The 25894-nt window shown below is 46.0% G+C and overlaps 1 long non-coding RNA gene across 1 annotated transcript; it reads left to right on the top strand.

Moving 5' to 3' along the window:
* Positions 1–1088: 1088 nt before the first annotated feature.
* Positions 1089–25205, top strand: LOC114255396. Its single transcript, XR_003626681.2, has 2 exons — positions 1089–4642; positions 23315–25205. It is a non-coding gene; the product is annotated as an uncharacterized LOC114255396 (long non-coding RNA).
* The last annotated feature ends 689 nt before the right edge of the window (positions 25206–25894 follow it).

Here is a 25894-nt window from a genome sequence, read left to right as displayed (position 1 = left end):
TGCTGTATAAACAGATCGTTATCATTTTAGCGAGCGGGTAGCGTCGGTCGCGCTCCGACGGCCACGAAGTCGAGGAACTCGCGAAAAAGAAGCGAACAAAAGGGGACGAAAGTTCGAAACGATACGTTTCGGACGTTTTAGCAGCGACGTCCCTTGCCGTAATTCTTCTCCGCCGTCGCCTCACCGAGTGATTGAACGTTGGCTACGAGCTCGACGCATGTTGCACGCTCGGGATCTAATCCGCCGCGGCGCGCGGCGCGTCCCCGAGATGACGAGAGAGAAAGAGAAAGAGAGAGAGAGAGAGAGAGAGAGAGAGAGAGAGAGAGAGAAACGGAACCATTAAACGAGGGAAAGGGGGGGGGGGAATATAAAAGCGATTAACGATACTTACAAAGGCGCAATAATACCGGCCGATGATGTTAATTTGCGGTGATGAGATTTACAGGCGCGATGGCGCGTCTCAACGTGAACGCGTCTGCGTCGGCGGCGCGAAGGTGAAGGCTGGACTCTCCGCGGGCGGAGGATGAGCGGACCTCCTCGTCTGCGTGTCGTTTATGAGCGACGCGTATGATCGGCCAAGAAATTAATTCCGCGGACGAGGTGCCTCGCGCAAGTCGCCTCGTACCCACATCGGCCGGGCAGCGCGCCGTCGAGCCCGAGGACATTTTTCCTCGATTAATCGCTAAGTTGACGTCAGGCGGGCGGCGCGGGGAACGTGACGAGTCCAATTATCATTGTCAGTGGTAACGCGCGGGGTTACGCCCGCCGGTCCGTCGCCGTCGCCGCCGCCGTCGCCGCGAGCGCATCACGCTCCCGCAATTTGCCGGCGGTTATTTTTACGTGCCGTCGACCGGCGACGGACTAAACGCGCCTTAATGGGATGATTTTCCAGTCAGCTTTTCGCAGCGAGATATACGCGACGGCGACGGCGACGCCGCCGTCGCCGGAGAGACGCGCCCGCTCGTTAAGCAGCCGTGCGTGCGTGAAGACGAAAAATCGGAAGGAAGAGAGAGAGAGAAAGAGAGAGAGAGAGAGAGAGAGAGAGAGAGAGAGAGAGAGAGAGAGAGAGAGAGAGAGAGAGAGAGAGAGAGAGAGAGAGAGAGGCCGGTCAGAAAAGAGAGAACGTGTACGGGAGGTATACGCGGGAGCATCTCCGCGGCGGGCGGGCGGGCTGTTTTCGCTGCGCGAGATTGAAATTAAAATCGATTAGCCTCGGGCGAATAATCCGTCAAGTTCTTCGCGTCGTCGGCGGTATTCAATTAAATGGCCGCGATCGAGATCGATGAAAAATCTCATCGAGGGAGGGCGATGTTATTCTCCACAATGCTCGCGTGCGATAGCGTCCGTACGACATATTTAAGGTTCGCACCCCTCGCGATCGAATCGAGGTGAACACAGTGAAAAAGAGTGTAATATTTGCGACTATAATTGCACAGTAAAATAATTACGGCCAGAGATGTCATTTTTATAGCAATATAGTGATTGTTTTATAGATTATTTTATAATTTTATATTATAATAATATAACTTATTATATTAAAATCTCCATTTTGATTGTAGCAACCATATCATAAATTGCGTGAACTATGATTATGAGAACTTTAATGTAGTTTAAACAAATTATAATTTATATTGTCGGATAACTATAAAAAAGTATGATTGAAACCAAAAATGACTGACAATTATAGTAATATTATAATTATTACAACTACTTTTTTCTCTCAGCTGCTGAGCTGACTTGAGAGGAGAACGAAACTCCATTTACATATATGTCAATTCTTCTTTACTTTTCCCATGTGTTTTGCGCGGGAAATTTGTTTCAGACAATTATCTTATTTGATAATAATTGTAGCAAGTAGGTATATCTTTAATGGACGTATTAGCGTCTCGCTATGAGACGCCTATGAATTACTGAATGCTAATTTTAAGGTTGTCGACGGCGGCTGAAAATTACTTCTCGGTCCTTATCTTAAATATCAAATCCAAGTATAACGACGGCACTTCATTTCTATGTTAAGCGTCGATACTCATCGCTAGTACGACGGCTTCCGACGATCCGCGCGGTCGTGCTATATATGAATTTTTTTTCTTTCGCATGGCTTACGACGATTACAAATGCGGAAATTATCGTCTTACACGGCGTTACACCTCGCCTCGAACGACCGCGGTATGGAAACGTGAGAAATCCAACGGCTAATAAGACGCCCGACGTCGCTTATCTACCGAGCCGTAAAATAATCTGTATTATATTAACGAGATAAATAATCGTCACCGGGAGAGCGCCGCGGTATATTCGCCTCGCGGAGAAAAAGGAGGAGGAGGAGGAAGAGAACGAGCGTAAGGTACAAACCGCAGGTATACAAACTGGTCGGACGAAGCTGGAGCGAGGGAGAGGAATCTCATGAGACTAACGACGCCCGATGACTCTCGATATCCCCGTTAAAACGGCTCCTATATCCGAAGCCATCGAAGCCGGTTTACGGCGCGTCCGAATCGAACTTTTGCGATTGCACGCGGCGCGGCCGTAATCGTTACGTAGGGACATAGCGCCGGTCTAACCAGTCCCGATAAGATCTTTCCCAGGCTAAATATAACGTCGCACCGGCTAAATCCGTATCGCGCGGAGGAACACGTCGATCGGAACACGCGGAACGTAACCGAGTGGCGCGTGCAAGTTCAAATGATTTCTCGAACGAATCGCGGAGGTGCGCTGCTCCCGACGGAAATGGAACGGCATAATTTTAGAGACTCGGTTTGGGCAATCCAAATGTTTAACGGCAATTTAAATTTTTAGATTCTCAATTTGCAGTTCGAGTGATTCTAAGTAGCTTCAATTCGGAACGACATTTAAAAGCAGCAATTTGTTCAAACGCATTAAAATTTCTAACAGACCTTTGAGAGAACTCGCCGTTCATCAAAGGGCATCGTGCGACTCGTATTTATATCAGGTCTAACCGCGCTACCTGCGGATCGTTTTGTCGCCGATGGTGTCGATTATTCCGCTCGATCGATTCGGGAGCATACCCGTGATAATAAACCAAGTCAAGGTAGTCAATGCTACAGCGATATATCCCATGCTCCACATACTTTACACGGCGGGAGGAAGAGGAGATCGGAGCGTTCCGACCCATGGGGTTGGGATCGTTCCGAGTACACAATCCGCGAGGCTGGTAACACGAAGGAGCGAGAAGAGAGAGAGAGAGAGAGAGAAAGAGAGAACCTCGAGATTTGTGTCAGGGTGTCTTGCAAGAGAGAGTTACGGGCGATGAGGTGCACGCGAGTACATCAATATTACGCGCATTGATCCGATAAGCGAGCGGCCTAAGGAGGATCTCTCCTATCGGCCCAAAGCGCCGCGGACTAACGGTATTCGCCCCGCCGGCCGCTAAACACGAGAAGTCAATTATTTTCCTCGCAACATTATCTTGCGACCTTTATCGGCCGAGAATTACAATCGCGGCCGATAGATTCCGTCGCGGAATACGCACACGTGCCTCCGAAGAGCACGTTGTCTTTGCGCGTGGGAATATCATTTCCCGTGTGTGTGTGTCGGATCTCGGTATGAGAAACGACTCACGTGCAATTATTCGATGCAAATAAATTTGCGCGCGATTTCGCGAGGCGATCGATTCATCGTTACCGCGCGGATATCGCACACATTCTAACACACATGAGCTCGAGCTCATATAAGCCAGCCCGTTAGATGTTATCAGCCCGCGAGATACAACGAGGACGGGAGAAAGGAGAGAGTGGGAAAGATGCCGTCGGTTCGTGCCGTTATATCAAATCCAGGTCGTTATACGTGCCTCTAAAACACTTCCACATTGGGAGCGCTCCTTAAACTGCATTTTCGTCTTTCTCACGGCACCTTCGTCAAATAATCATTAATACTAAAACAGTTTTTAAATCTCCACTGCTCTCATTCGACAAACACATTTTCCAAATCTTCAATAACAGTTGTACTAAACGAATAATGTGTTAATGTGTTAATAAAAAAAAATAACACCATACAAATATAATTTATATAAAAGATTGGAAGTAAAAAGTAAAAAAGTTTTAGAGTAAACTTTTATGTCACATCTACACAATTACAATAAATTAAATTAATAAACCGAGCTTCATATACGAGAGTAATGGAAAATTAAAATCTAGAACTGTCAAACACATTATACAAACGTAGAACATTACGCATTAAAATTAAAATAATGACACCAAACACATATGCTTAAAAATTTTTTTAATGAATGAAATTTTATATTATAAATTTCCAGACATTTTTCTAATTTTATATTATGTGTTTTCTTCTGCAAAAGAAAAGTCCAGTAGCTTTGTTGTGATATCAAAATTCCGCCACGTAATTCACGAAGACCGGAAGACGCGATGCCATAGCACGGTTACCACCTCGTTAATTACGAGACGAGGACAATCACGCAATTGGATCTCATTGTCTAATTACAACAAAGTTACGATGAGAAACGTGGTGGATTGTCATCGTCGTCGTCGTCGTCGTCGTCATCTCTAGGGGCGGATCTCAGTTCATTAACCAGACGGCGTAAGAAAGAAAGAAAGACGCCGTGCACAGAGAGATCGACGGCGATAAGTGCACACCGCTGGTCGTGAACACTTACCGCGGGTAAACAAAGGTGAGTTCTCGCCCAGGTGACAATGAACCTGGAAGCCCTTAGGTTACATTAACAGACTCTCCGCGCGACTCTAGACGCGCCGAAGACGTCTCGAATGGACGTGATCTCGTAATTATGCGGATCCCGTAGACGAACTGTCGCTGGCCATCGCACTTTTCTCTCCTCCGCGCGTACGCGTCTCTATTTTCTTTCCGTCAGACACATGCACGCGTTATGCATCGCCGAGCGAAATTACACAGGCGCATTTCTCTTTCTCTCCTTCTATGTCGCGCACTCCCCTTTCGCGATTTCCCCTTTGCTCGAGGACAAGTGAACGCTTATGAAACGCCAACGATCCTCAGTTACGTAACGATGCGCTATATTTGTGAAAAATAATGTATATTTCGCGAGTCATATTTTAAAAAATTCAATTAAAGTTTTTTTTTTTTGTAAAAACTGTTTTCAATCTTTCAGCACAGTATTTTACTTTTCTAAAACCAAACCTATCAAAGTATGCAAAAACTGAAAGTGACGATTCTCCACAATCCAATCGAGATACGAAAGCGGTACTCGCGAAAATGTCCAGCACGTAGCACACGGCGAGAACCCGGCTGTTGAGTTATCGATTCAATACGCATTCTATTTCAGAAACGTAACCGCGGCGATTTCCTGACCGATACATCCTCCCCTTCGCTCTCTATTGTGTATCGTCCGCGCGTATCGCGATATGCGGTTATCATTCATCGGTGGCTAACAGTACCCCGGGACTGGCATCATGGGGAGGCATCGGAGTACCCCCTCTCCCCTCTCCATCCCCGATGCACCTACGTATACCCGCTTGCCTCCTCCCGATCCTATCGCGGCCATACTGCGAGTAGTACCTGCTGATATTTTACTGTCAACCGATGCTTCCGAACCGTTGTCCCGGGATCAGATTGCTCACCGACACCGGCTACCGGGAAATCACGAATGATACGGGAGATGCCTTACCGTCCACCTCTCTTGGTCCTTTTTCCCAACTGGCCCCTCTCTCTCTCTCTCTCTCTCTCTCTCTCTCTCTCTCTCTTTTTCGAGCACGCTGTTAACCCTTACAAATCCTGGCCCCGTCGTTTAATAACCTTTATTAAAACTGATAGATATCTTTCAAGACAAAATTGGATGAGCAATTGACCATTGTACTTGCCATTCAAAAAACTTGCTATTCGAACGAACCTTCATTTTTTTTTGCTCACGTATAACATGCGTCATTTTTAGCGAGATATGACTAAGAGTGTGGCGTGCACTCAGCCTGGTGCTTTTGCTCGGCACGTTCGCGGTTGTATAAACAAGCACTTTCCGGAATAACCACCGACGAAAGAAGCCTGGCTACTTTGTTACACTTCGCTTCACTTCGCTATCGATTGCGCGTAGCGAAACCCGCCGTAGCTGACTCGTCGCTGCGACGTTTCCGCGTTACTCAATCCACGACTACTCTCCGGCCTAACGTACAGCGTGTTTTCGGTTTCAACGAACTACGAAGAGGAAGAAAACTCTCCCCGTTTCCACGAGGCGCGTCATCCACGGAGAGAGTCAATGTCCCGCACACTTTTGTCACATGCTCGGGGTCCCACACAGTAAAGATCTTCCTCCATATCTCTCTCTATCTCTCTCTTTCTCTCTCTCTCTCTCGCCGCCTTCGTCGTAATCGTCTGTTTGTTCTTCGCACACCTTGCCAGGACGCTGCTCCACGTCCATGAGACGATACAGTAAAACGCACCAGGCAAAATAGGCGATTGCCCGAGAGCGAGAGGTCGATGGCCGGTCCGCTCCTTCTTGGGCGTGAGCGTTGTACGAGAGTCTCTCGCGCGTTACATCCTAAGCGTTAACCTGGCCGAATTCTGGATCCAATCGGAAAGTGGCAAGTATCTCGCGATAGAGAAACGTCGCGGGAGAGATTCTTCGACTCCGCGATCCCTCGCCCGCGTCTCTCTCACTCGGCGCGCCCTCGCTCGATCCCGGCCGATCCGCCGATTCGCCTCGGGTGTCAATCCGGATCTCGCGAAAGCGTCACGGCATTCAACGCGACTCTTTATACGCGTAGATACTTGTGTCCCAGGTAAAGGTTCGTTCCGCAGAGGCAGCGCGCGGAAAAAGCGCGCGAGAGACGCGTTCCGAGAAGCGCAGTTCCTCCGAGAGAGCCCCGGCATTCATCGCGACTCTACGCTCCGGCTCTTTCACGTCGTCGTGCTCGCGGGGTTTTTTCGCGAAATCGGATTTGCGCAGCGACGTTTCTTGCCGGGAGGGAGCCCCCTCCCGTCGGCCGGCCATCGCGCGATGCCCATTGTTCGTCGTCGAGGGCGAAAGAAAGATGCGCTCGTTAAAGATGCGCCCCGGCGGCCTTCGCGACGCGACGAGGGGTGCGAGAAAAGTCCGAGCAAGAAGCCAGGGGGACTTCGAACGAGGGGGCCTCGACTTAATGGCGGTGCCAATTGCACCTAGACGGATAAACTCTAACGACGACTAGTTTATTGCGTCGTGGTGAAGAAACCAATTGTGCAAATGGCTTAATCGCCCCGAAGCGGCCAGGAATGGTTCTTCCCTCCCTCTCCCCCCCCCCCCGCCCCCGTCCGCGCGCTGCTTCTCAACGTGCCGTCGAATTAAATTAAAATCGTCAGGATTTTAATTCGAGTCCCTCTTTAAATTCGAGCATCCTCTTTTTTTCGTTTTAATGCCAGAACAAATATTTGATCTACACCGTTTCGCGTGTAAGTTTCTCCGCGAGGGAACGCCAACTACGCTCCTCCTCGTGTTTGCTTTCTTTCTGATCCTTTCTGATCGTGTGTCTCCCGACACGTACTACGTAATCCCCCTACGTTCTAACGAAAAGTAAGAAAGGATCACGTTGACTCGAGGAAACGGTCCATTTCAATGCCGAATGGTTTTCATCCGCGGTAGCGTCACGTGCTCCCCCGGCGATGCGTCTCGGTGCCGGCCGCAATCGCTGCGCCGCGCCGCGCCGCGCCGATGCGAAAATCGAATGATCGTCCCACCATAATGTAACGTCGTACCGGTTATTGGCCACGCATGGACCCTCGCGTGAATTCACCTCCTCTCCTCTCCTCTCGCGCGATCGAATTACTCGGTAAAAATTGCCGGCGTAATTGGTTCTGGACGATCGACGATCGTAATTACCGGTAACCGGATGATTGAGGTAAGAGGCGAGGTCTTGGCAGGTCGTAAAGAGCAGTTTACGTGCTGAGAGCACGACGTTGTACACGCACCTGAGCGCGTCGTATAGCTCGCTCGTGGCCAGCGCAGGCGAGAGATCGAGATCGATAACGTCCGATACGAGAAGAGGGGGGGGGGGAGGGAGAGAGTAGGGGAGAAGGTGAAGATCAACGACTCTCGACGCCGACACCGAAACGGCGGAGAGAGCATAAACTCGACTATTGATCTAAATAAACACAGTTCGATTCCTTTCAACTCGCGACTCCGAGTCCCGACTGATCGCGAGGCTCTGATAAACGCACGTGTATCCTATCGAAAGTGGTGTACGCACACACGGGTTACCGCGGAATTATTATATCCACGATCGTCTTAACTATGTGACAGCTTGGAATTGCAACGCCTGCGTGACCGCTTATTAATATGCTTAATGCAACATCGGTCTCGATATACCGAGAGAAAGAAGAAGAGGGGGAGAGCGAAGGAGAAGAAGGAGATCCTCTATCCGTCCGAACGATTTCAACCGACCGATCTTGTTCCAGAGGCTCAAGAAACGCGGACGCATGTCGAGCCGATGAGGGGAAATAAGATGAAATCGCGAAGCGTTTTACGGATAATCGCCGCGCCGTGAGAATTACCGGGGGAGGGGGGAGGGGAAGTGATGCGGACATGCGGCTGTGGCTCATCTAGCTAGGAGGCGCCGATCCTTCTACAAGGATCCCGCGTAATCTGTAAAGTTCTCCAAAGAAACGGGTTAACGACATCCGCAGCGAGTCGCCTCGCGATTCACTGACCTACGCTGAGACTCTCTCGCGGGAGTCTTTGCTAACGATTCGATTGACCTTTGGTAATCCGAGTCCCCCTTCTTGGAAGGGGATGGAGAGAGAGGGAGAAAGGGCTCTTCGGTGAATCGACGAGAAAGGCGTTCCACACCGTTAAGCACACCGAATATAGCGATGTGCAGAACAGTGAGCGATTATTATCACGACGATACCGTCTTTATTGACCGACCGATGGACCTACGAACTCTCGCAATTATTATCGCGCCACGACGCGCGCGACGTCACGCGAGAGACACCGCGGATTTCCGACGCGACATAACTATAATCTTCCATGTAAATACCGGCTTTGATTGATTCGAGCAGCGGGTGAAGAGCCTGCCGCCGCGCCAAAGTGCCGGTCGCCGGTCGTGCGTAATCACTGTTATCCAGCGGCCAACGACGTTGAGGAATGATTTTTGCTCTGTTCCTCTCTTACGCGGCGCGTAAATACGTCGAGGGATGGTAACGCGAGGAACGCTCCTTATAATGTTTGCGGTAAAACGCGCGGGCGTATATACGCGATGCGCTCCAATCGTTACCGGACGAGAAGAAGCGTAAAGGAGGACGGGCTTTTATCTCCGCGGTTCAATCTTTCGCGATGGAATCATCGAGTCGAGGGTGGCCGGATCACCGGCGATAAGAGATAACGGGTCAAGGCGCGCCGCGCTGGCACGAGTGTGTTTGCTTATCGGTATGCCGTAAGCGGAAGAAGACGTTTTATCCGTTACAGTTCGACCGCGAGCGAGGTCCCGCGCGAGGTATATACTCGCAAATACGAATAAATTAGAGGAAAAGAATAATCTCGGACCGGTATTCACGGTCCGTTCTTAAGACCGGTCGCTTTCAAGATCGTCTCGAGTACAGTCTTCAGACGTTAATACTCTACGATTGGTTCATGACACCTTAAGATCGTAAGACAATCTTAAACATAAAAACGGGCTGTGAATATCTTAAGCTATTTCTAAATCTCTTTTTGTGTAGAACAATGTGTCGACGCACCTGTCAAAAACTTAATTAAATAAGTTATGCCAAAAAGAATTTGCTGAAAACTTAGAAAGACGAATTTTTTTAATATTTGAAGAAAAAATTTTTTAAAGCCTGCATTTTTATAATACAGCCACACATTGACGGATTGATTCAATTCACAGTTTTATTAATATTAACAATAAAAAAGTATAAAATAAAAAATTATAATATAAATACTAATATAATATAGAAGCATCATATAATAGATTGCGAGAAAATTATTTCTATTCTTTCTCTGACTTCTATGATATAAATATCAGAATTATTTTATTCATGCAATATTTTATATCATGAAATTTATGCGGATAAATGATTTTATATTTTATCGTTAATATTTTAGTATGCTTATAACATTAGTTATTAAATTACACGAGCACACACAAATTAATTTGAGATATTAGTCCAGCTTCAGTTTACGACTGCGTTTTAAGTCCAACTACTATGTAAATCAGCACGCAGTTTATAGAACTAGAAAATATACTTAATAAATCGACCGAGCAGCGGCACTTTTTTTTATTTCTTGTGTTATTCACACGGTGTAGTATCCAACCACTCTATTTAATATTTTATGTAATAGCTATATACATTGATGCTACCGATTCTCTTATAAATCTCCTGCAAATGCGCTCCTCGCGGTGCGTCTCTCGGCATTCGAGACAGCCGCAGGAAACATCGACGAGCCCGCGAGTCCCAAGGCGACTCCATAAAGTATTCCCGAAGGGACGTCAGGTGAATTCGCCTCTCTACGAAACTGCACTGCTACAAAGTGGCGAGCTTTCTAGAAAGAGAGAAAGAGGAAGGAGAGGAGAGAAACGCGCGCTGGCTGCTGTGCCGCACTCTGTATCTTCAATCGTGATTCCACGAAGTCATGCGATTCCCGACAAAACGAGTCTACGAGTGATAAACTTACCCGGGAAATTAACTAGTCTCGAGGGAGCGAGCACGTTCCGACTAGTTAGAAGTTGGTATTCGACTCGGTATGTGCAATGCTTGTCGGCGGGTATAATCGACGCATAAACAATCTCTCTCTCTTTCTCTCTCTACCTCTCTTTCTCTCTAATGTTGGCGTTTCGTTTTCAGAATTTCGATATAATTGACAGAGAGTGTCGAGAGATTTTTCGGGGAGAAACCGGAATCTCGGCGTAGTGTAACAAAATTCCGAAAATGAGATGCTGACTTACGCAACGGTTGGAACGACGGACCCACCTTGTGCCGCGATTCTGCGGTGCCGTGAAGGATTCTCGCACTTTTTTTCGCCGTAACGAATCCGTTATGTCAAGAATGTTATGTTTGCAAAAGAAGCCACGGCCGGCTGCACTACAGCGCAACTAGTATCAGTAGCAGTTTCAGGAACAGTTTAAATCCGAGTATTGACTGAACCCGGGGGGGGGGGAAAAAAATTAATTTCTCAATCGTTTCGAGGAACAGATTGTCTACTATCTCTTGTCTCACGCACAGTTCTAGGACTAAATAGTATCGCCCGTGTTCTACGATGGTTCAGTACGTGACAGACGGGAAATCTTAAGATCGTGCTGTATCGTCGCAAGGACGGGGCGTAAAACGCTACGTTTAGACTTCGTTCCTCGCTTCATTGTGCCGTAATGGACTTTGGTGATAAATCGGGTGGAAACGTGCCTCGCGTGTGCGTTGAGAACGCGTGACGTACTTGGAATGAAGAATATGCTCAAAGAAAGAGAGAGAGAGAGAGAGAAAGAGAGAAGAAGAGATTCTACGTACGTAACGGCGAAACTTTCAAGAGGGAAAAAAAATAGAGCTGAAGAAATTCGATTGTGGTCCGCATGGTAGCGAGAGCAAAAAATGCACGCGGAAAAAAAGGGGGAGACGAAGGGACGTATTGTCTTGAATGGAATCTCACGATGTGCACGCGCCCCTGTATAATAAATCTTGGCAACGTTATAGCCGCGGATTCTTCGCTGTTCTTCTTGCCGCGTTTCTTTCGCCGGTACTTGAATCACGTGGTAATTGTCGGCGAATATTTCTCGCAGCGTCAGCTGAATAACGCGTCACAAGGAAGGAAGGTACGCCGCCGAGATAAACAGGCACAATTGGTGGAAAGGATTCTGCCTGTCTCCGGCTCTGTAACCGGCCCAATTCATTTCGGCCGATTATGCAATAACCGCGCAACCCCGTCAATTACATCTGTGATTGTCGGGCGCTCTCCAATACAGAGAGAAGCAGCTGTCCAATTTTTATTTTTCAAGCTTAACATTTCGTTAACATTCTTTTTGCGCTTCTTCCACGTTAATAATCATTATTTATCGATGTGCGAGCTTTCGAATGGCAACGTCACGATCTGCACGAAGCGTCGAAGGGAGACGGCGAGTGCGACTCTAGCAGAGAGTGTTTACTGTTCGGTCGGGCTGTAGATCGCCTCTATCTTCGATCTGGTCTCTCCATCTCTCTTTCTCTCTCTCCCTCTCTCTTCTGGCCGAGCTTAGCCTGAATGGCAAAGAGGAACGAGCCACGTTGAAGATCCCCGCGTCACACGACCGCTACTCACCGGGGAATTTACAGTCGCGCGCTGTTCATCCTTTCTTGGGCGGCATTCGGCTTACATAGATCGCAAAATTCGCGTGGAACGCGCGGCGTGTGTCCGCGCGCCGCCGCGCGCGGGTACTCCCGATCGTGACCTCAAGCAAATCCCTCGGCAGGAAGCGCGTAAACGTCGAGTTGGTGAGTTCGATTACCTCGGTCAAAGAGTTCTTCGCGGGTTCTCGACTAAATTTGTACAAACCGTTCGACGACGGTGACGCGCGGCGGTTTGAAAAGCAAAAAGACACTCCAAATGGAGTTCTCGACAAAAATAGCGAGAGCTGAATTATTGATGATATCGAATTTTTAGTTTCTCGAATGTGGACATTAAGTCTGTGCGAATTCTTATAAGAAATCAGTTTCATATATTCTTAAATTAAAAAATAAATATACATATTATTTTCACAAGTATTTGTAACTTTTTTATAACATATGTTATTGTGCCAATTGTTGTATTTAATCCTTTGATTTAATTTTTAATGGGTCGGTTTAATTATCTTAAATAAAATGTCGAATGTGAGTTGGAATTTTTTTATCTCTCGTACAGCCCGACTTGAGCGTTTTGTGTACCCGCTTGCGTCATGGAAACCCCGTTCGTTTTCATTGACAAGAGGACCCACTCTTGTACAAAAAGAAAAAGAGGAAACGAAAGAGAGAGAGAGAGAGAGAGAGAGAGATCGCGGATCCGAAGCCTCTTGCGCGCACCACGACGTTCATCCGAATATCTGCGTGTGTAATAACGAGTGTGTTCTTCGTTATTCAACACTTCGCACACTCGTGGACGGACGCGTGGGCGGGCGAGCTGGACACCAGCGTTGAAAGTACGCCCGGATGACGACGACGTTTCATCCCCGCGGAACGTCGGAGGGAGGGGTCGACGAACTTATAACCAATTCTCAAATTCAGCGCCGTTACTCCGCGCGCTTTGTCGCGCCACGCGATGACAAACCGCCGGAGCCGACGACGGTAGCCGGGCATAATTTAAGCCGCTTAATTTAACTTACAATCGTACGATGATTTACGGAATTTGACTATTTTCAATGTATAGAAACGATCGAGGAGTGTGTGGTACCGTTACCGTTGAATAAACGCGTGTTGGGTAGGAAAATTACTGAAAAGAAAAAAAAAAGGAGAGATCCCATCGTATTATCATTTTACATTCGACAGGAAAGCCGACGTCCTGGCACGATCATATTACACGGACTTACCATGGGCTTACGTTACATCATCGTTTCGCTATTCTGCCATCGCATGCCAAATAAATAGCAGACGGTGAACAAACAAGCTCGTTATCGTGACTTTATCGCGTTTCAACGTAAACTACTAAAAGTTACCGTTTTAAAGGTAGGTCTAATTAGTATCCTCCATTTATCCTGCATTATTATTCTCGCATATTTAAGAACTAATAACGAAATACGTTAACATACACATTTTCCGTATCTTGAGCCGCAGAGGGAATCCGATCGAGGCGTCGGATCGAAAAATTATCTTTCCTCCGTCTCTTTCACACGCGCAAAAAAAAAGGATTCTTCGGACATTCCTACGCGCAATAAAAGTTGAATAACTGCCGATAAAAAATAATGCCACTTTCCCCAACAAGATTTCAAGGTGCCTGATTGATCGCGTATGTTAATCAAAGTGCCTCCTCGATTATTCGGATGTTGATCCTCCTTTTTAGCATCATTCCATACAAAATGCACACACCGGCTCCGTCTCGGCGAAAGGACGGCGGACGATGGTTTATCCGGCCGATGTTTCTTGTATCGTTTGGACGTACGTCCGATCATTCTTCGTGGGAGCGAAAGGAAGCGTCGGTGCATCGCGTGCGGGAGCATCGCGCGCCTGGAGGTCCTCCCGTCCGAGGAGGATCAGTGCGGATCAGCGCTAGCAGCGTAGAGCTCCAGACTGGGCGCCGCACCCCGCCGCGAGACGCTCTCGGCCGCGTGTCTCGGGGGGATCGCTCGGCAAATTGAATCTCTGAAACCCGCACCGGACGCGCGCTGAGCGAGTCCACCGCTCTTGTCTTCCTATTTGGAATATTAATTTCGACCGCCGCGACCAGATTTATTCCCGGCGCGCGACATAACTGACATATCTCCGTTGATTATCAATGTAATCGGGGGATTCGTTCGCTCTCTTTCTCTCTCTCTCCATCGGGGAGAACGTGTCACCTCGGCGAATTCAATTTTCCTGTGCTGCACCTACGAGCGAAAACGTGCGCACCGCGCCAACTCCGTTTTTTGGGGGGGGAGAGAGAGGGGGTTCGTGATCTTGGTGCGTCCGGGTGCATACCGATAATCCGTCGGAATTCTCAGCTTCGATTCCGGGAGCTCGGTGTACCGGGGTTGTCCAGGTTGCGAATCTACGTCTGAGCCGCATTGTTGCGAAACTATTTGCGCGAAAGTCCGCGTTATCGAGTCGGCGGATTTCTATCCCATGAAGAATCTCGGAAGCATCTCATAGAACGCTATAAAGAATAATTTGCATTTTACGACCTCGCATAGGATTCCATGGACAACAATTGCGCGTTTCACATGACTGAACAAATTTAAAATAGATAGTTATTAAGTTGCGCAAATGTACGATATTCAAGTATTTGTACTATTAAGTATTTTAGTAAATATATCTGAAATTTGCAAATGTATTAATGTAAACTTCATAATGAATTCCGTTCAATTTATTCGTGTCTTCGAAGTTCAATTTCTCAAAATCTCTTCATTTTATTGGTTATCTCAAGTTTATTGACTCATCGATATTGCTAATGAGAGCAAAATCCCCTTTAGAATCAAAAAATGTATACCCGAAAGATCTAAATTCCACTTCTGTAAAAGAGTACAAATTTCCGTTGCGCTTTACCTACTTTTTTGTAGACGAAAACGTCACCGGTTACAACAGCACTTCTTCGTGGACCTGATCAGTTTCGATAAAAGATGAAGTAAGCATTTTATATATAAAGATGACGTAATAATAACAGTGCGTGTAAATATTTGACTGGTTACGCAGCATTCCAGTCAAGCGAGGCTGGTACGTTGCCGCGCACCTTGACCTCAACCCTTTCTCAGATCGACGTATGCGATCGCGGATAAATCATTAGTCACGCTTCTCCCCTTTTTGTTGATTTAACGAAGATGTGCTATGGGAATGAGTAAATACACGTTCCCCGCGTATTTGCATAATTTCTGCGCGATATTACTCAGTAATTACAATCTGTCGATCAAACTTTATGCAACTTGAGGAATAATGGCTAAACAAGCGGGCAAATCAATATAAAACTAAGGATTGCTGGCGGACCATAAATTATCATTACCTTTAATACCTGAATTAATTGTTGTTTTAATCCTACTACGCTACGCGCAGTCAATATTTACATAAGGACTCAAATATTGTGTTTAAAGAAGCTTAATCGATAGTCTTTCCACCCTTACAAATTGAAGAGGGCTCGTTCTTAATCCACGATAATCCGTAATAATCGTTGAGCATTCGTTGCAGCGATATCGCATGAAACATATCCTGCTGCCTTTTTTTTTTTTTTTCATCCAACCTCCAATAATTAAAAAGGAAAGATTTTTACAAAATTGCAGATTGAATGCTGTAAAGAGAAACGATGTCTTTTATAGATGTATAATTGAGCTCTTATCTCTTCTCTAATTTATCTTTAATTGTCCGATGACAAGTTTTATTCCTGCGCATTCCAGTAAATTTCTATCTCGATACATCGCGCAATCTCGGTCGGGAGAAAAACAATGACGCTATAAGAAACGTGACGCATAGGTGTGCAATCGTTCGACGTTAATTGTCGTTCCGATGCTTCTCTTCTTTCCGGCGAAACGTGCGTTTCGTATTGTCCGCGCGTGTAACGCGCGTTCGCACGTGGATCTTCAAATTAGGTTGAAAAACGACGACCTGCATTGTCTCGAAGGCGATCGGTACTCGTCTCGCAATTACCCTTGGTACCCGTCAGTTGCGATCGAACGCCGATACGATCTCTCTCGTCTTGAACCTCGCGCGTCCTTGCGGAGACGCTCGCGCGACTCGCCGTGCATAATTTACGTAAGTAGAAATCCGTTGCGATATAATAGTAGCTTATATCGCCTGCGGTGATTACTTGTACCGTGAGTACCGCACGAGCGAATCGTTTAATCTCGATCGCCGATTAATTAAACGGTCGCGGCGGGCGACGCTGAAACGTTCACGGTAACATCGAGTGATCGTATGTTGAGATTTCGAGACAGTGTACATACATTGCAAAGAGCCACTATACTGTAACAGGTTCCATTAAGTAAATATTAAGGAAAATTTCCATCACATAGGACTGGATTTCGTGGATGCCTAAGAGGGGCTCGTTTAAATTTTACTTTTTTTTTTTCTTATACAATATGAATCTGTCAAAAACATGCAGCATCAGCTGACGTCAGCCATCAAGCAGATAGGTGTAAACATAGCATGTATTATTATAGTCGAATTATCGTTTACGAACTCCGCGATGACAGCCGCTCACGAAGTTAGCGCAACAAGAGAACCAATCAGTGTCGCGGAATTTTCAGTTATATAAAAAAATACTAGTTATGTAAAAAACTGAAATTTACTTTAGGATTCCTGTTCGACGATAGAACCTTTAATTTAACTTTTCCCACAAAAATGGCCGACAGCCGACTTTCAATTTAAAGAAATACTAGTTTGAACAATATTATATCAAAAATTAGAAATTATTTCAGGATTTTGTTTAACGATAGAACCACCTTAACAACGGCTAGTGAAAAATAATTGTTATTACCTACAAGAAGGTATTTGAAATTATATTTTTTCTAACGATACGTCGCGCGTTCAAGAAAGGTTTATCTGTCTTCGTATAATCCGACTAAAATCGAATACTAAAATAAGTACGATCTTGAGTACGAGATTATGGGATGTTAAAGCTTATTTGCTCATCCAAAATAATTAGCTTGGCAAAAACTTACGATACGGTGGCACAACGACGACAATTTACGAAATCCGATGCGCCGAGGTATACGTTACAGCGCATTATATTACCTCCGCGGTTTTTTTGTCTCTGCCTTTTTCTCTTTTTTTTTTCCTTTTTTTCGTTACCTTCAGCGCGTGTTGCGATTGCGCCGGTAATTATTACGGCTTCTTATCGCCGTGCGGCGCACGTAATTAATTCCTCGCCGCTCGTAGCGTCGGATTTGTTAAGGTACCGATAAACACGCGCGAGAGATTACATCGCTCGCGTCCTCGAAGGTCGCGCGTATGATACGAACGCTCGAAGTCTTCGGGGAGGGCTGCACCTGCGATAAAAGTGGAAAGAGACGCGCGCGGCTCCGGCACGGAGAGTGGAAAAAAAGGGTCGCGACGCGACGCGTTAAAAGGCATACCGAACGTTCGGCCCCCGGAAAGGATCGACTCCGCTTTTGTGTTTGCAACTCGCGAGATCGCTCGTATTATTTATCTTCGCGCGCCAAATAGGACGCCCACGGAGGAGTACGCGTCGTGCACTCTCTCGTCCTTGAGGAGCGAGAAATATACGGCGCACGGTGCTACGCAAGAGTATAGGGCAGTAACGTCTACCGGTTAATTGCTCGGGTTGCGCTACGTCTCGCCGGCGCCGTATCGCCCTAGAAAAATATCATCTCGCCGAGATCGCGGATTACTATCCGCCCGAGAGAGACGTCTTTCTCCCTTCCCCCTTCCTCCCCATTTCCCCCCCCCCCTTTCCGATATGGAACAGTAACACGGATGATCTCGTCGTTTGCTCGACCCCATAACGAGCAACAACGACTTTGTCTGGTATCACCGGCATTTTCTGGTTGGGAAGATTACAAGTACCTTCACATTGTAGACGCTGTAAAAAGGCTACTTGAGAGACTACTTACATCGTAAAGTTTTGTATATATCTTTCTCAGATTAAATATATATCTGGAAATATCGTCTAAATTGTGTCGAAATGGTTTTTTGCTTTTTTACAAGTTACACTTATTAACAACAAGATGTTACGTGCTTTTCTTTGCAAAATTAAAATCGCAATGTTTGTAGATATTTTAATAAAAAGAACTTTATTTGATAACGGATGCAACGATCGGATCTGTCAAATTGGATGCAACATCTTGATGCAACATTGAAGCGTTACGTTGCAGGATTAAAATAATAATGACGAAAGTGTTGTACCAGGGTGACAGTTGGGCTTCGTCGTCAGCGAGTCGCGGCTGCATACAAGCAGTTCCGGGTGGCTGGAAGAGCGAGTCTGACATTTCGGCGACTGGGGGTTGCTAATGAGGCTCCTTTATGCTAATCGCTCGCGTGCTCGCTCCTGCGGATCCGCTCGACTCATGAATTTTATCATAAAGCTACCATCATTTTCTTCGTAGACCATGAGCAGGGAATGGGATTGAGACGTCAAGGCGGCGAAGAGAGAGAGAGAGAGAGAGAGAGAGAGAAAGAAAAAGAGAGGGAAAAGGAGAGAGGTAGAACGTTCTTCTTTTCCGTATCAGGACGAGGAGTGTCGCCAGGATCCTCCGTAGAGGCCGGCTGTCGCAGAAAAATCGAAAACGTCTCGTTCTCCCGAGGGCGAGGAGCACGACGATCCAGATAGGCGGTGAACCGCGGTGGGCATTTTATTTTTCGACGCTACGGTCATCATCAGCTCCCGCGATAGAGCGAAGAGCCGTAAACCCTCGCCAATAGAAGTCCGCGTCCGCTGAACCGAAGCTGCGCGCTGTTACGTCGCGGCATTCCGTTGATTTGCTGCAGCAGCGTCCGCCGCTCTCAGGATGATTAAGGAAGATAAATATGGAGCATCGAGCACATTAGCGCGCGCATAGAGAAGGAGAGCTAGGGAGAGAGAAACGGCGCAGTTTCTGAAGTACCTCGCGTAAGGTCCAAGGACCAAAGGATGACGAGGATGAACTCGGAGAGAAAGCGCATGAAACTTAAATTCAATAAAAATTCTTCGCTTCCTTTTTTTTTTTTTTTTTGTCACTATTGGCCGACTGCAACAAGGACGATCGGCGCCAACCTTGGGGCCTAAGTCGATTTCTAAAGATACGGATAATTTAGCTTTTGAGAATGCTCCCGCTGGTGTCGCCCAAGGGTATCCCTCTGTTTAACGGGCAAATACTCACGTGAGTCCTTGCGCGTGCATGGCGAAACCCCGAATTGGGAAGTATATCCGTAAATATCCTTAACGTTATCTAGGATTTGCGAGGCGATTCAAGGCGGCGTACGTTCTCCGCGCGTATATCGCGAACATCGAAGCCACACAAAGGAAGGACATATATTTTTCGTCGATGGATTTACAAATAGAAACGAGAACCGTGGAGAAGAAGAGGGAACGCTATGAAAGGATCCTCGCGCCGCATCCTCGTGGCGCGTCTTTTCGCAGGAGAGCGCGTAGGAGAGCGCGACGCGAAGGGACACAAAGGGAGAGGGCACGTCCCGCACGTACGTATGCTCCTCGTATAACGCGACGGCCGAGAATTAAACCGGCGATACCTCGAAGGTCCTGACCTTGGCGTAACGAGCCACGCCGAGAAGACGAGAGTCACGCCCCGCCGTGAGAAAATTAATTGATATACATTTTTGCCCGGGGTTTTGCATCCCCCTCGTCACCCCCCTCTCTCACTCTCTCTTTCTCTGTCTCTTTCCTCCACGCCTCGCTTGTTACTTGTAGTAGTACCGCGGAGGATCGGGGCGCGCGGTCGCTACCGACCGCGGCGCGGCAACCTCGATTATGCTAGCGACGGCGGCACCGGCAGCAACAACGACAACGGCAACAACGAACAGCGGGTGCCCGCGCCGCGCCGCGCCGCGAAACTCGGCACAATGGGCGTAACAAATGGCGGAGCTTTATCTCCACTGTCGTAATAATAAAGTGGTAGATGCCGCAATCGTCTTTGCGGTCGATTAGTAATGATTATGCGCGATTAAACGGCAGCGATTACGGCCACCGCACTGGTTCGCTTAGAGAAGCGAGAGAGAGAGAGAGAGAGAGAGAGAGAGAGAGAGAGAGAGAGAGAAAAGGAGGAGGAAGGGAACAGTAAGCTCGCGCGAGCAAACGCGAACGCGCGTCCTTGCAAGGATAAAGAGTGCCGCTGAACCTGGGTGCAACCTGGTGCGACCTGCGTCGGCGCTGAGCACTCGCGAGAGTATTGCGCCGACCGCGAGAGAAACGTTTGCGATCATCTCTCTCTTTCTCGCGACTTGAAGATGCCCTTCCTCAAGACCGATGGCATTCTATCAGGCGCGCATTTCACGTTGGAATGAAATTAATCGCGCGCAATCACGGTCCAATTATGAGCGTGGCTGAGTGTACGGGAATGCGAGCGACGAGGGCCTGAATGAAAAGAGAGAGAGAGAGAGAGAGAAGTTACGAGCGAGAAAATGGCGATAACGCCGCTTATGATATGTGTTTCCATAGCACCAATAAGAATTATTGTAACTGCAATATGCCATACAACCTTTCAAAAGAGAGAAGAAACTGTAAAAATTCAAAATTAGACTCGGATTAATGTATAAACATGGAGCTACCTTTAAATAACATATTCTTCATATTTGCAGTTTGAAAACTACGATAAAATACCTTTTGTAATAGTGCAGTCACAAAAACGTCAAAAATAATGTACACTTTTTTTGCAATTTTTATTTCTACAGTTCGCTATAAAATAAATAAAATTGTATTAATATGTGACTATCATACAAATAGAAGAGAAATAAGTCTTTCTCGATCATAACGCATCTTAACGTCTAATAATGTTTTTTGTAAATTTCATATACACACACCCTCCAGTTCCATAAATTCTTTGCAGTGCTTTAAGATCCTCATAAGCGTCATTATTATTATTAAATTGTTTATCAATTTAATTCATAGTATTACCATTAGAATACAAATGATCGCGCGCAGTTTACAGAATTGGATAATGTATATAAAATATTCACGCGAAAAATATTACTAGACACCGCTTTGACTGAAAAAGAATGAAATTATCAACTACCTTTTAATGTCACTTCCATTTAGATCGTCTTTACGTATCAAACTGCGCGTTCGATATTTATTACGTTCGCGCTAAAAGGACGTCGTTGCATTAACGTAGCGTAGCTGTGGAGTAGCGTTACTAAAATTAGTAAATTCAATATCAGAGTCTGATGAAATTACGTTACGTTTGTCCGTGGCGGATAAGTTTAGACGGACATATTCTCTCCCTCCTCCTCTCTCTCTCTCTCTCTCTCTCTCTCTCTCTCTCTCTCTCCCCGAGAAATAAATCACCTCAATCAACGAGATGGGACATCGCGCGCTTCTTATCCGTAGATATAAATCAGGAAATCGCTTGCCCACTTGGACCGCGTCGGAAATGCAAACTCCACAAACGAGAGAGGGACTTCTCCTTGCGCGGGAGATGTATTTGCCAACTTTCAAGTACTTGGTTACACGGTCCACGGCGACATGCGTCCCGCACAGTTATCGACGTACAATGATTGTCGTTTCTCGTTCTCTTTTCCTTTTCGTCTTCGCGATTGTACCGCGCATTAATCTTAAAATTATATTGCGCGCTCGCGCGTCCTCGATTATTCCGAGAAAGTGAGCACATATCATCCTCGAGGAGGGTCCTTCGTGTTCCCGCGCGTCTAAATTTACCCTAGCTCGTGCGCGAGAGAACACCTGCGTATCGCGACGCGTGGACGAAGCTGACAGGTGAATACCGACGTCGATTCAATGACGCATCCAGCGCCAGCAAATCCGAAACACATGCGCTCGTTAATCACGAAATGTACGGCCGTCCGACGGGCAAGGGAAAAAGTCGACGAAGGATGTCGGAAAACGGAAATCCAATGCGCCCCGATGAGAAACGACTTAATCCCGCGCGCCTGTCGCAGGTGCAGCGTCGAAAATATTCCGTATTCAATCGGAGCAGAAAAGAAATACCGTGCTCTTTGCCATGCTAAACGGCGAACCCTGTATTAGATGTAAAATTTTTCTCGAATAATTTTAACGAAACGTCAAATTGTAAAATACATTATGATGTCGATGTAGTTATTGCATATATTTTTCTTGTGTTCACATGCCTCTTTTCTTCTATCTCATCTTTCGAGAGAATTCAATCGAATATTAATCCTCGGATTAGGCTCTCGATTTTTTTTTTCTCATGTCGAGTCGCACCATTCTAGCGATTGCGGTGTGCGTGTCTCGAGCATGAGTCTGCCGATTAGTAATTACAAATATTGCTTATTAACACGACAGCAAGGAGAACAGGTTCTTTTGCGAATAAACGGTATAATCGCCGGCCTTTATATGTAATTTTTTAACTACAGTAGTGCGTAATCTTTCAACGAAAAGGTCAATAAATCTCGATTTCCCCGTGTTATCTTGCGCGATTAATCTCTCGCGAAAAACTTCACGTACGCTGCAGGATCGGATTTATCACGAAATTGATGAGGCGACTCTTTAAGCTCTATTTTCAAGCCCCACGGCTCTTCACTGATCGTATCATCTGTATCTCGATTTTCCGATCATCGAAACTCGTGGTAAAAAGAGTTGAAAGAGATCTCTTGCGTTTTATATCGAGACTTTCGAGTGGGACTCACTTTAGTCCTTCGCTTTATCGCTTCAAAATACGCAGAGAAGAATTGCTGGAAAATTATTCACGTTTTGTTTCGGGAAAGAGGATTAAATTTACAGTTATGATGATACACTTAACTGCGCCAAAGGGACGGCGACATATGACACCGTTACAGTTACTGCTCCATAAAGCCGCGCAATTTTACGGTCGCCAATGTTAAACGGCAATGTTTGTATCCGCGACCATTAGTGGACCATTCTCTCTTTGAATTAGAGACACTTAAATTTAATAGGATATTAATTTTTCACTTTAGCGTATCAAGCTTTATCCGATGACCTTACGAAGAGGACAAATATCTCGTTACATTGAAATTACTGTAATAATAAAATACTGCTACAGCGATAAACTAATGGGAGAACTTATACTATTAACTTTACATCAATGATAGAATGTACACATCATAAGTAATATGTCGTTACATAAAAATATTACAGAAATGTTTCGAAATTGCTGATTCAAAAGCGGAGCATTTTTATTTCCAGTTTTTCCAACGCCGGGGATTTCCATTTGGTATCAGCCACGCAATTAATACCGAAGACAAAGGATACCAAAAGTGAATATCGTAAACATGCTTCTTGTGCCGAAGTTCCCCCCTCCTCACGTTGAATCTTCTTTTTCTCGTCGAGATTGCAGCTCCGCGGGGCAGCGTGGTAAATAACAAAAAGTTAATATTGCACGGCGCAGGAGAGAGAGCCGAGTTTCATTGGAATCGGAATATTACGACGGGGGAACATATACGTATGGAACTCCCGGCGAGGTCACCGGCGGGTGACGTCACTCACGGATGATCACCGTCTTCACGGCAGAAGACGCGACCTTGAGGTGTCTTCGCGCTTCTTCGATCGTAGCGAGCCAGCTTAACGATCCATCGATCGCTTTCGATCGCAGCCGAGCGGCCTCTGAAGTTGGGCCGGTTTGATCGGTCGGTTCGCGTCCGCGAACGAAATTATCACTTTCCGACGGTTATTAATTTCTGCGCGTTAGTGCACGAAATTACAGTTGTCTGTACCCCGTAATGTGTTAATCTCTATGCTAATGGCGCAATTCGATGTGCGTAATAACGTTTCTTTCCTAGTGCGCGCGTGCAAGTTAATGGATTCAAGCGCCGATCGAGCAAAACGTCCGTATAGTTTACTCTCCCGGGGGACACTGGATACTTTTAATATCAATATCAAACGGCGCGAGACGCGCCGATGCATCGCGTTAATCTTCGTGACGTGCCGTGCAATTAATCTGTAAACGAAACGCTTAGCGTTTTAAAAGCCGAGCCTGCACTCGAATTCACGTGTCCACGTTGATTAATTAAATCTCTGGCCCCTTTAAAATTAACCATTCAAAAAGCTCGGCAAGAAATATCGATCGAGGCTCGAATTTTCATATCAGGAAAGTGTCACCGACACACTTCAGATTAATAGCTTACGTTACATGTAACGACGACATCACCATGTTCCGCCGTACATGTTGTGACAAACGTGCGTTCAATACGATGATGAAGGAGGTCGATTTCGCGATCGCACGTGGAATAAATGAAAATCGATTAGTTCTGCCTGCACATCCGGTATCATTACTACGAGTGCACCGCCATCCGATAACGTCCGTCTTCTTGGCACGCGTCTCACTGTCGGCCAAGTGTAATATCGCTATCCGTGGTCCGCTTATCGTGGATCATCGATAGTTCGCTTAATCACTCGTCGCGAGTCTTGACGAAATTCTATTCTCAGATCGACTTAAGTCGACGTTTTCCATTCTTATCGATTTGACACGCGAAAGTTAATCGCGCCGGTGGCGATTAACGAATTAACGAGCGAAGGTTACTTGTACTCTACGTACCGTTATTACCAACGCCGCTCATACGCATATAAACACTTAGCATCGAGGGCAAGACGCGAGCTTAGCGAGAGATTTATCGATCATTATCAATGTAATTCCATTATACGCGAGTTATCGTAAAACCGAAGAATTTCTCGTACTCTCGGGTTCGTTCGCGTCATCGTGATTACGCATCATCGTAACAACCTGGAATTCCTCCATTTACAGCTGCTATCAATAATAATAATTTCTCTCTCTCGCGCGCGCGGTGGATATAAATAGATTTGCATTATTAGATGTTAGCTCGCTGCTGTGGCGATAATGGCGATTCTCCACGATTGGAACCATTACTTTATTAGGCGCTTAATTACTTCGTTAGTTCTGCGACGTATTATCGTAAAAAGTATTCGTCACATAGGCATCTGCGTGTAAGCGAATGAAAAACAAAGCCTGCGATTACGTTTTAAAATAAATTCCGTACTCGATAAATTAGGTATGCGTCACTCGAACGTCATGCTGTTACGAAATTAATTTCATTGAAACAATAAATCACTCTTGATTGTCATTTTTCGTATTTTTTCATTACTATTCTATTGTTTACTAGAGATGTGCGAATCAGTTTTTTGGCGTCGCATCAAATCGAATTGAACTTTTAACAGCAATATTATAATAAATGGAATATTAATATATAGATAATAACGAATGATTTATATTGTAAAAAAAATAATAATAATAATATAACAGTGATCAAGTGACATAAAATCATTTTAAATCGACTGTTACATGAGTTGAATCGATTCGTTCGCACATCTCTATAATTTAAAAGAAAAGATCTCTACAATTCTTATTTAAATAGACAAGAGACAAACTTCCACTTCTGTTCGCAAATAAATTGTTGCGGCGATTATCGGCGTTTCCGAGTTTCGGGGCAAGATCATCCAAATACCATCCGTTTTCTCGGATTGTACGCGTCGCGCATTACGAAGATGAAGGAGAAAACGAAGTAAAGCGGACGATCGCGTATCCCAAGAGCTTATCCGAGCTAAGACAAAAAAGCTGGAGAAGAACACTAACTGCTGGAACTACGGCGTGGGCGACCCGTCCTCCCTTATAAGTTCGACCGAGTACTAGCTAATTCGTTGCATATAAATACGACTTCTAACTAACTGGCTCTCGCTTAACCAACTCGTCTCCTGCCGTATTTACGTCCATCCTCTTTCATCCTTAGATGGGGACTATTGCCAATATAGATA

The sequence above is a fragment of the Monomorium pharaonis genome, chromosome 3 (genome assembly GCF_013373865.1).
Source record: "Monomorium pharaonis isolate MP-MQ-018 chromosome 3, ASM1337386v2, whole genome shotgun sequence".
NCBI classification, from domain to species: domain Eukaryota; kingdom Metazoa; phylum Arthropoda; class Insecta; order Hymenoptera; family Formicidae; genus Monomorium; species Monomorium pharaonis.
The sequence above is the reverse complement of the archived record's forward strand: the minus strand, read 5'-3'. Positions and strand labels throughout refer to the sequence as shown.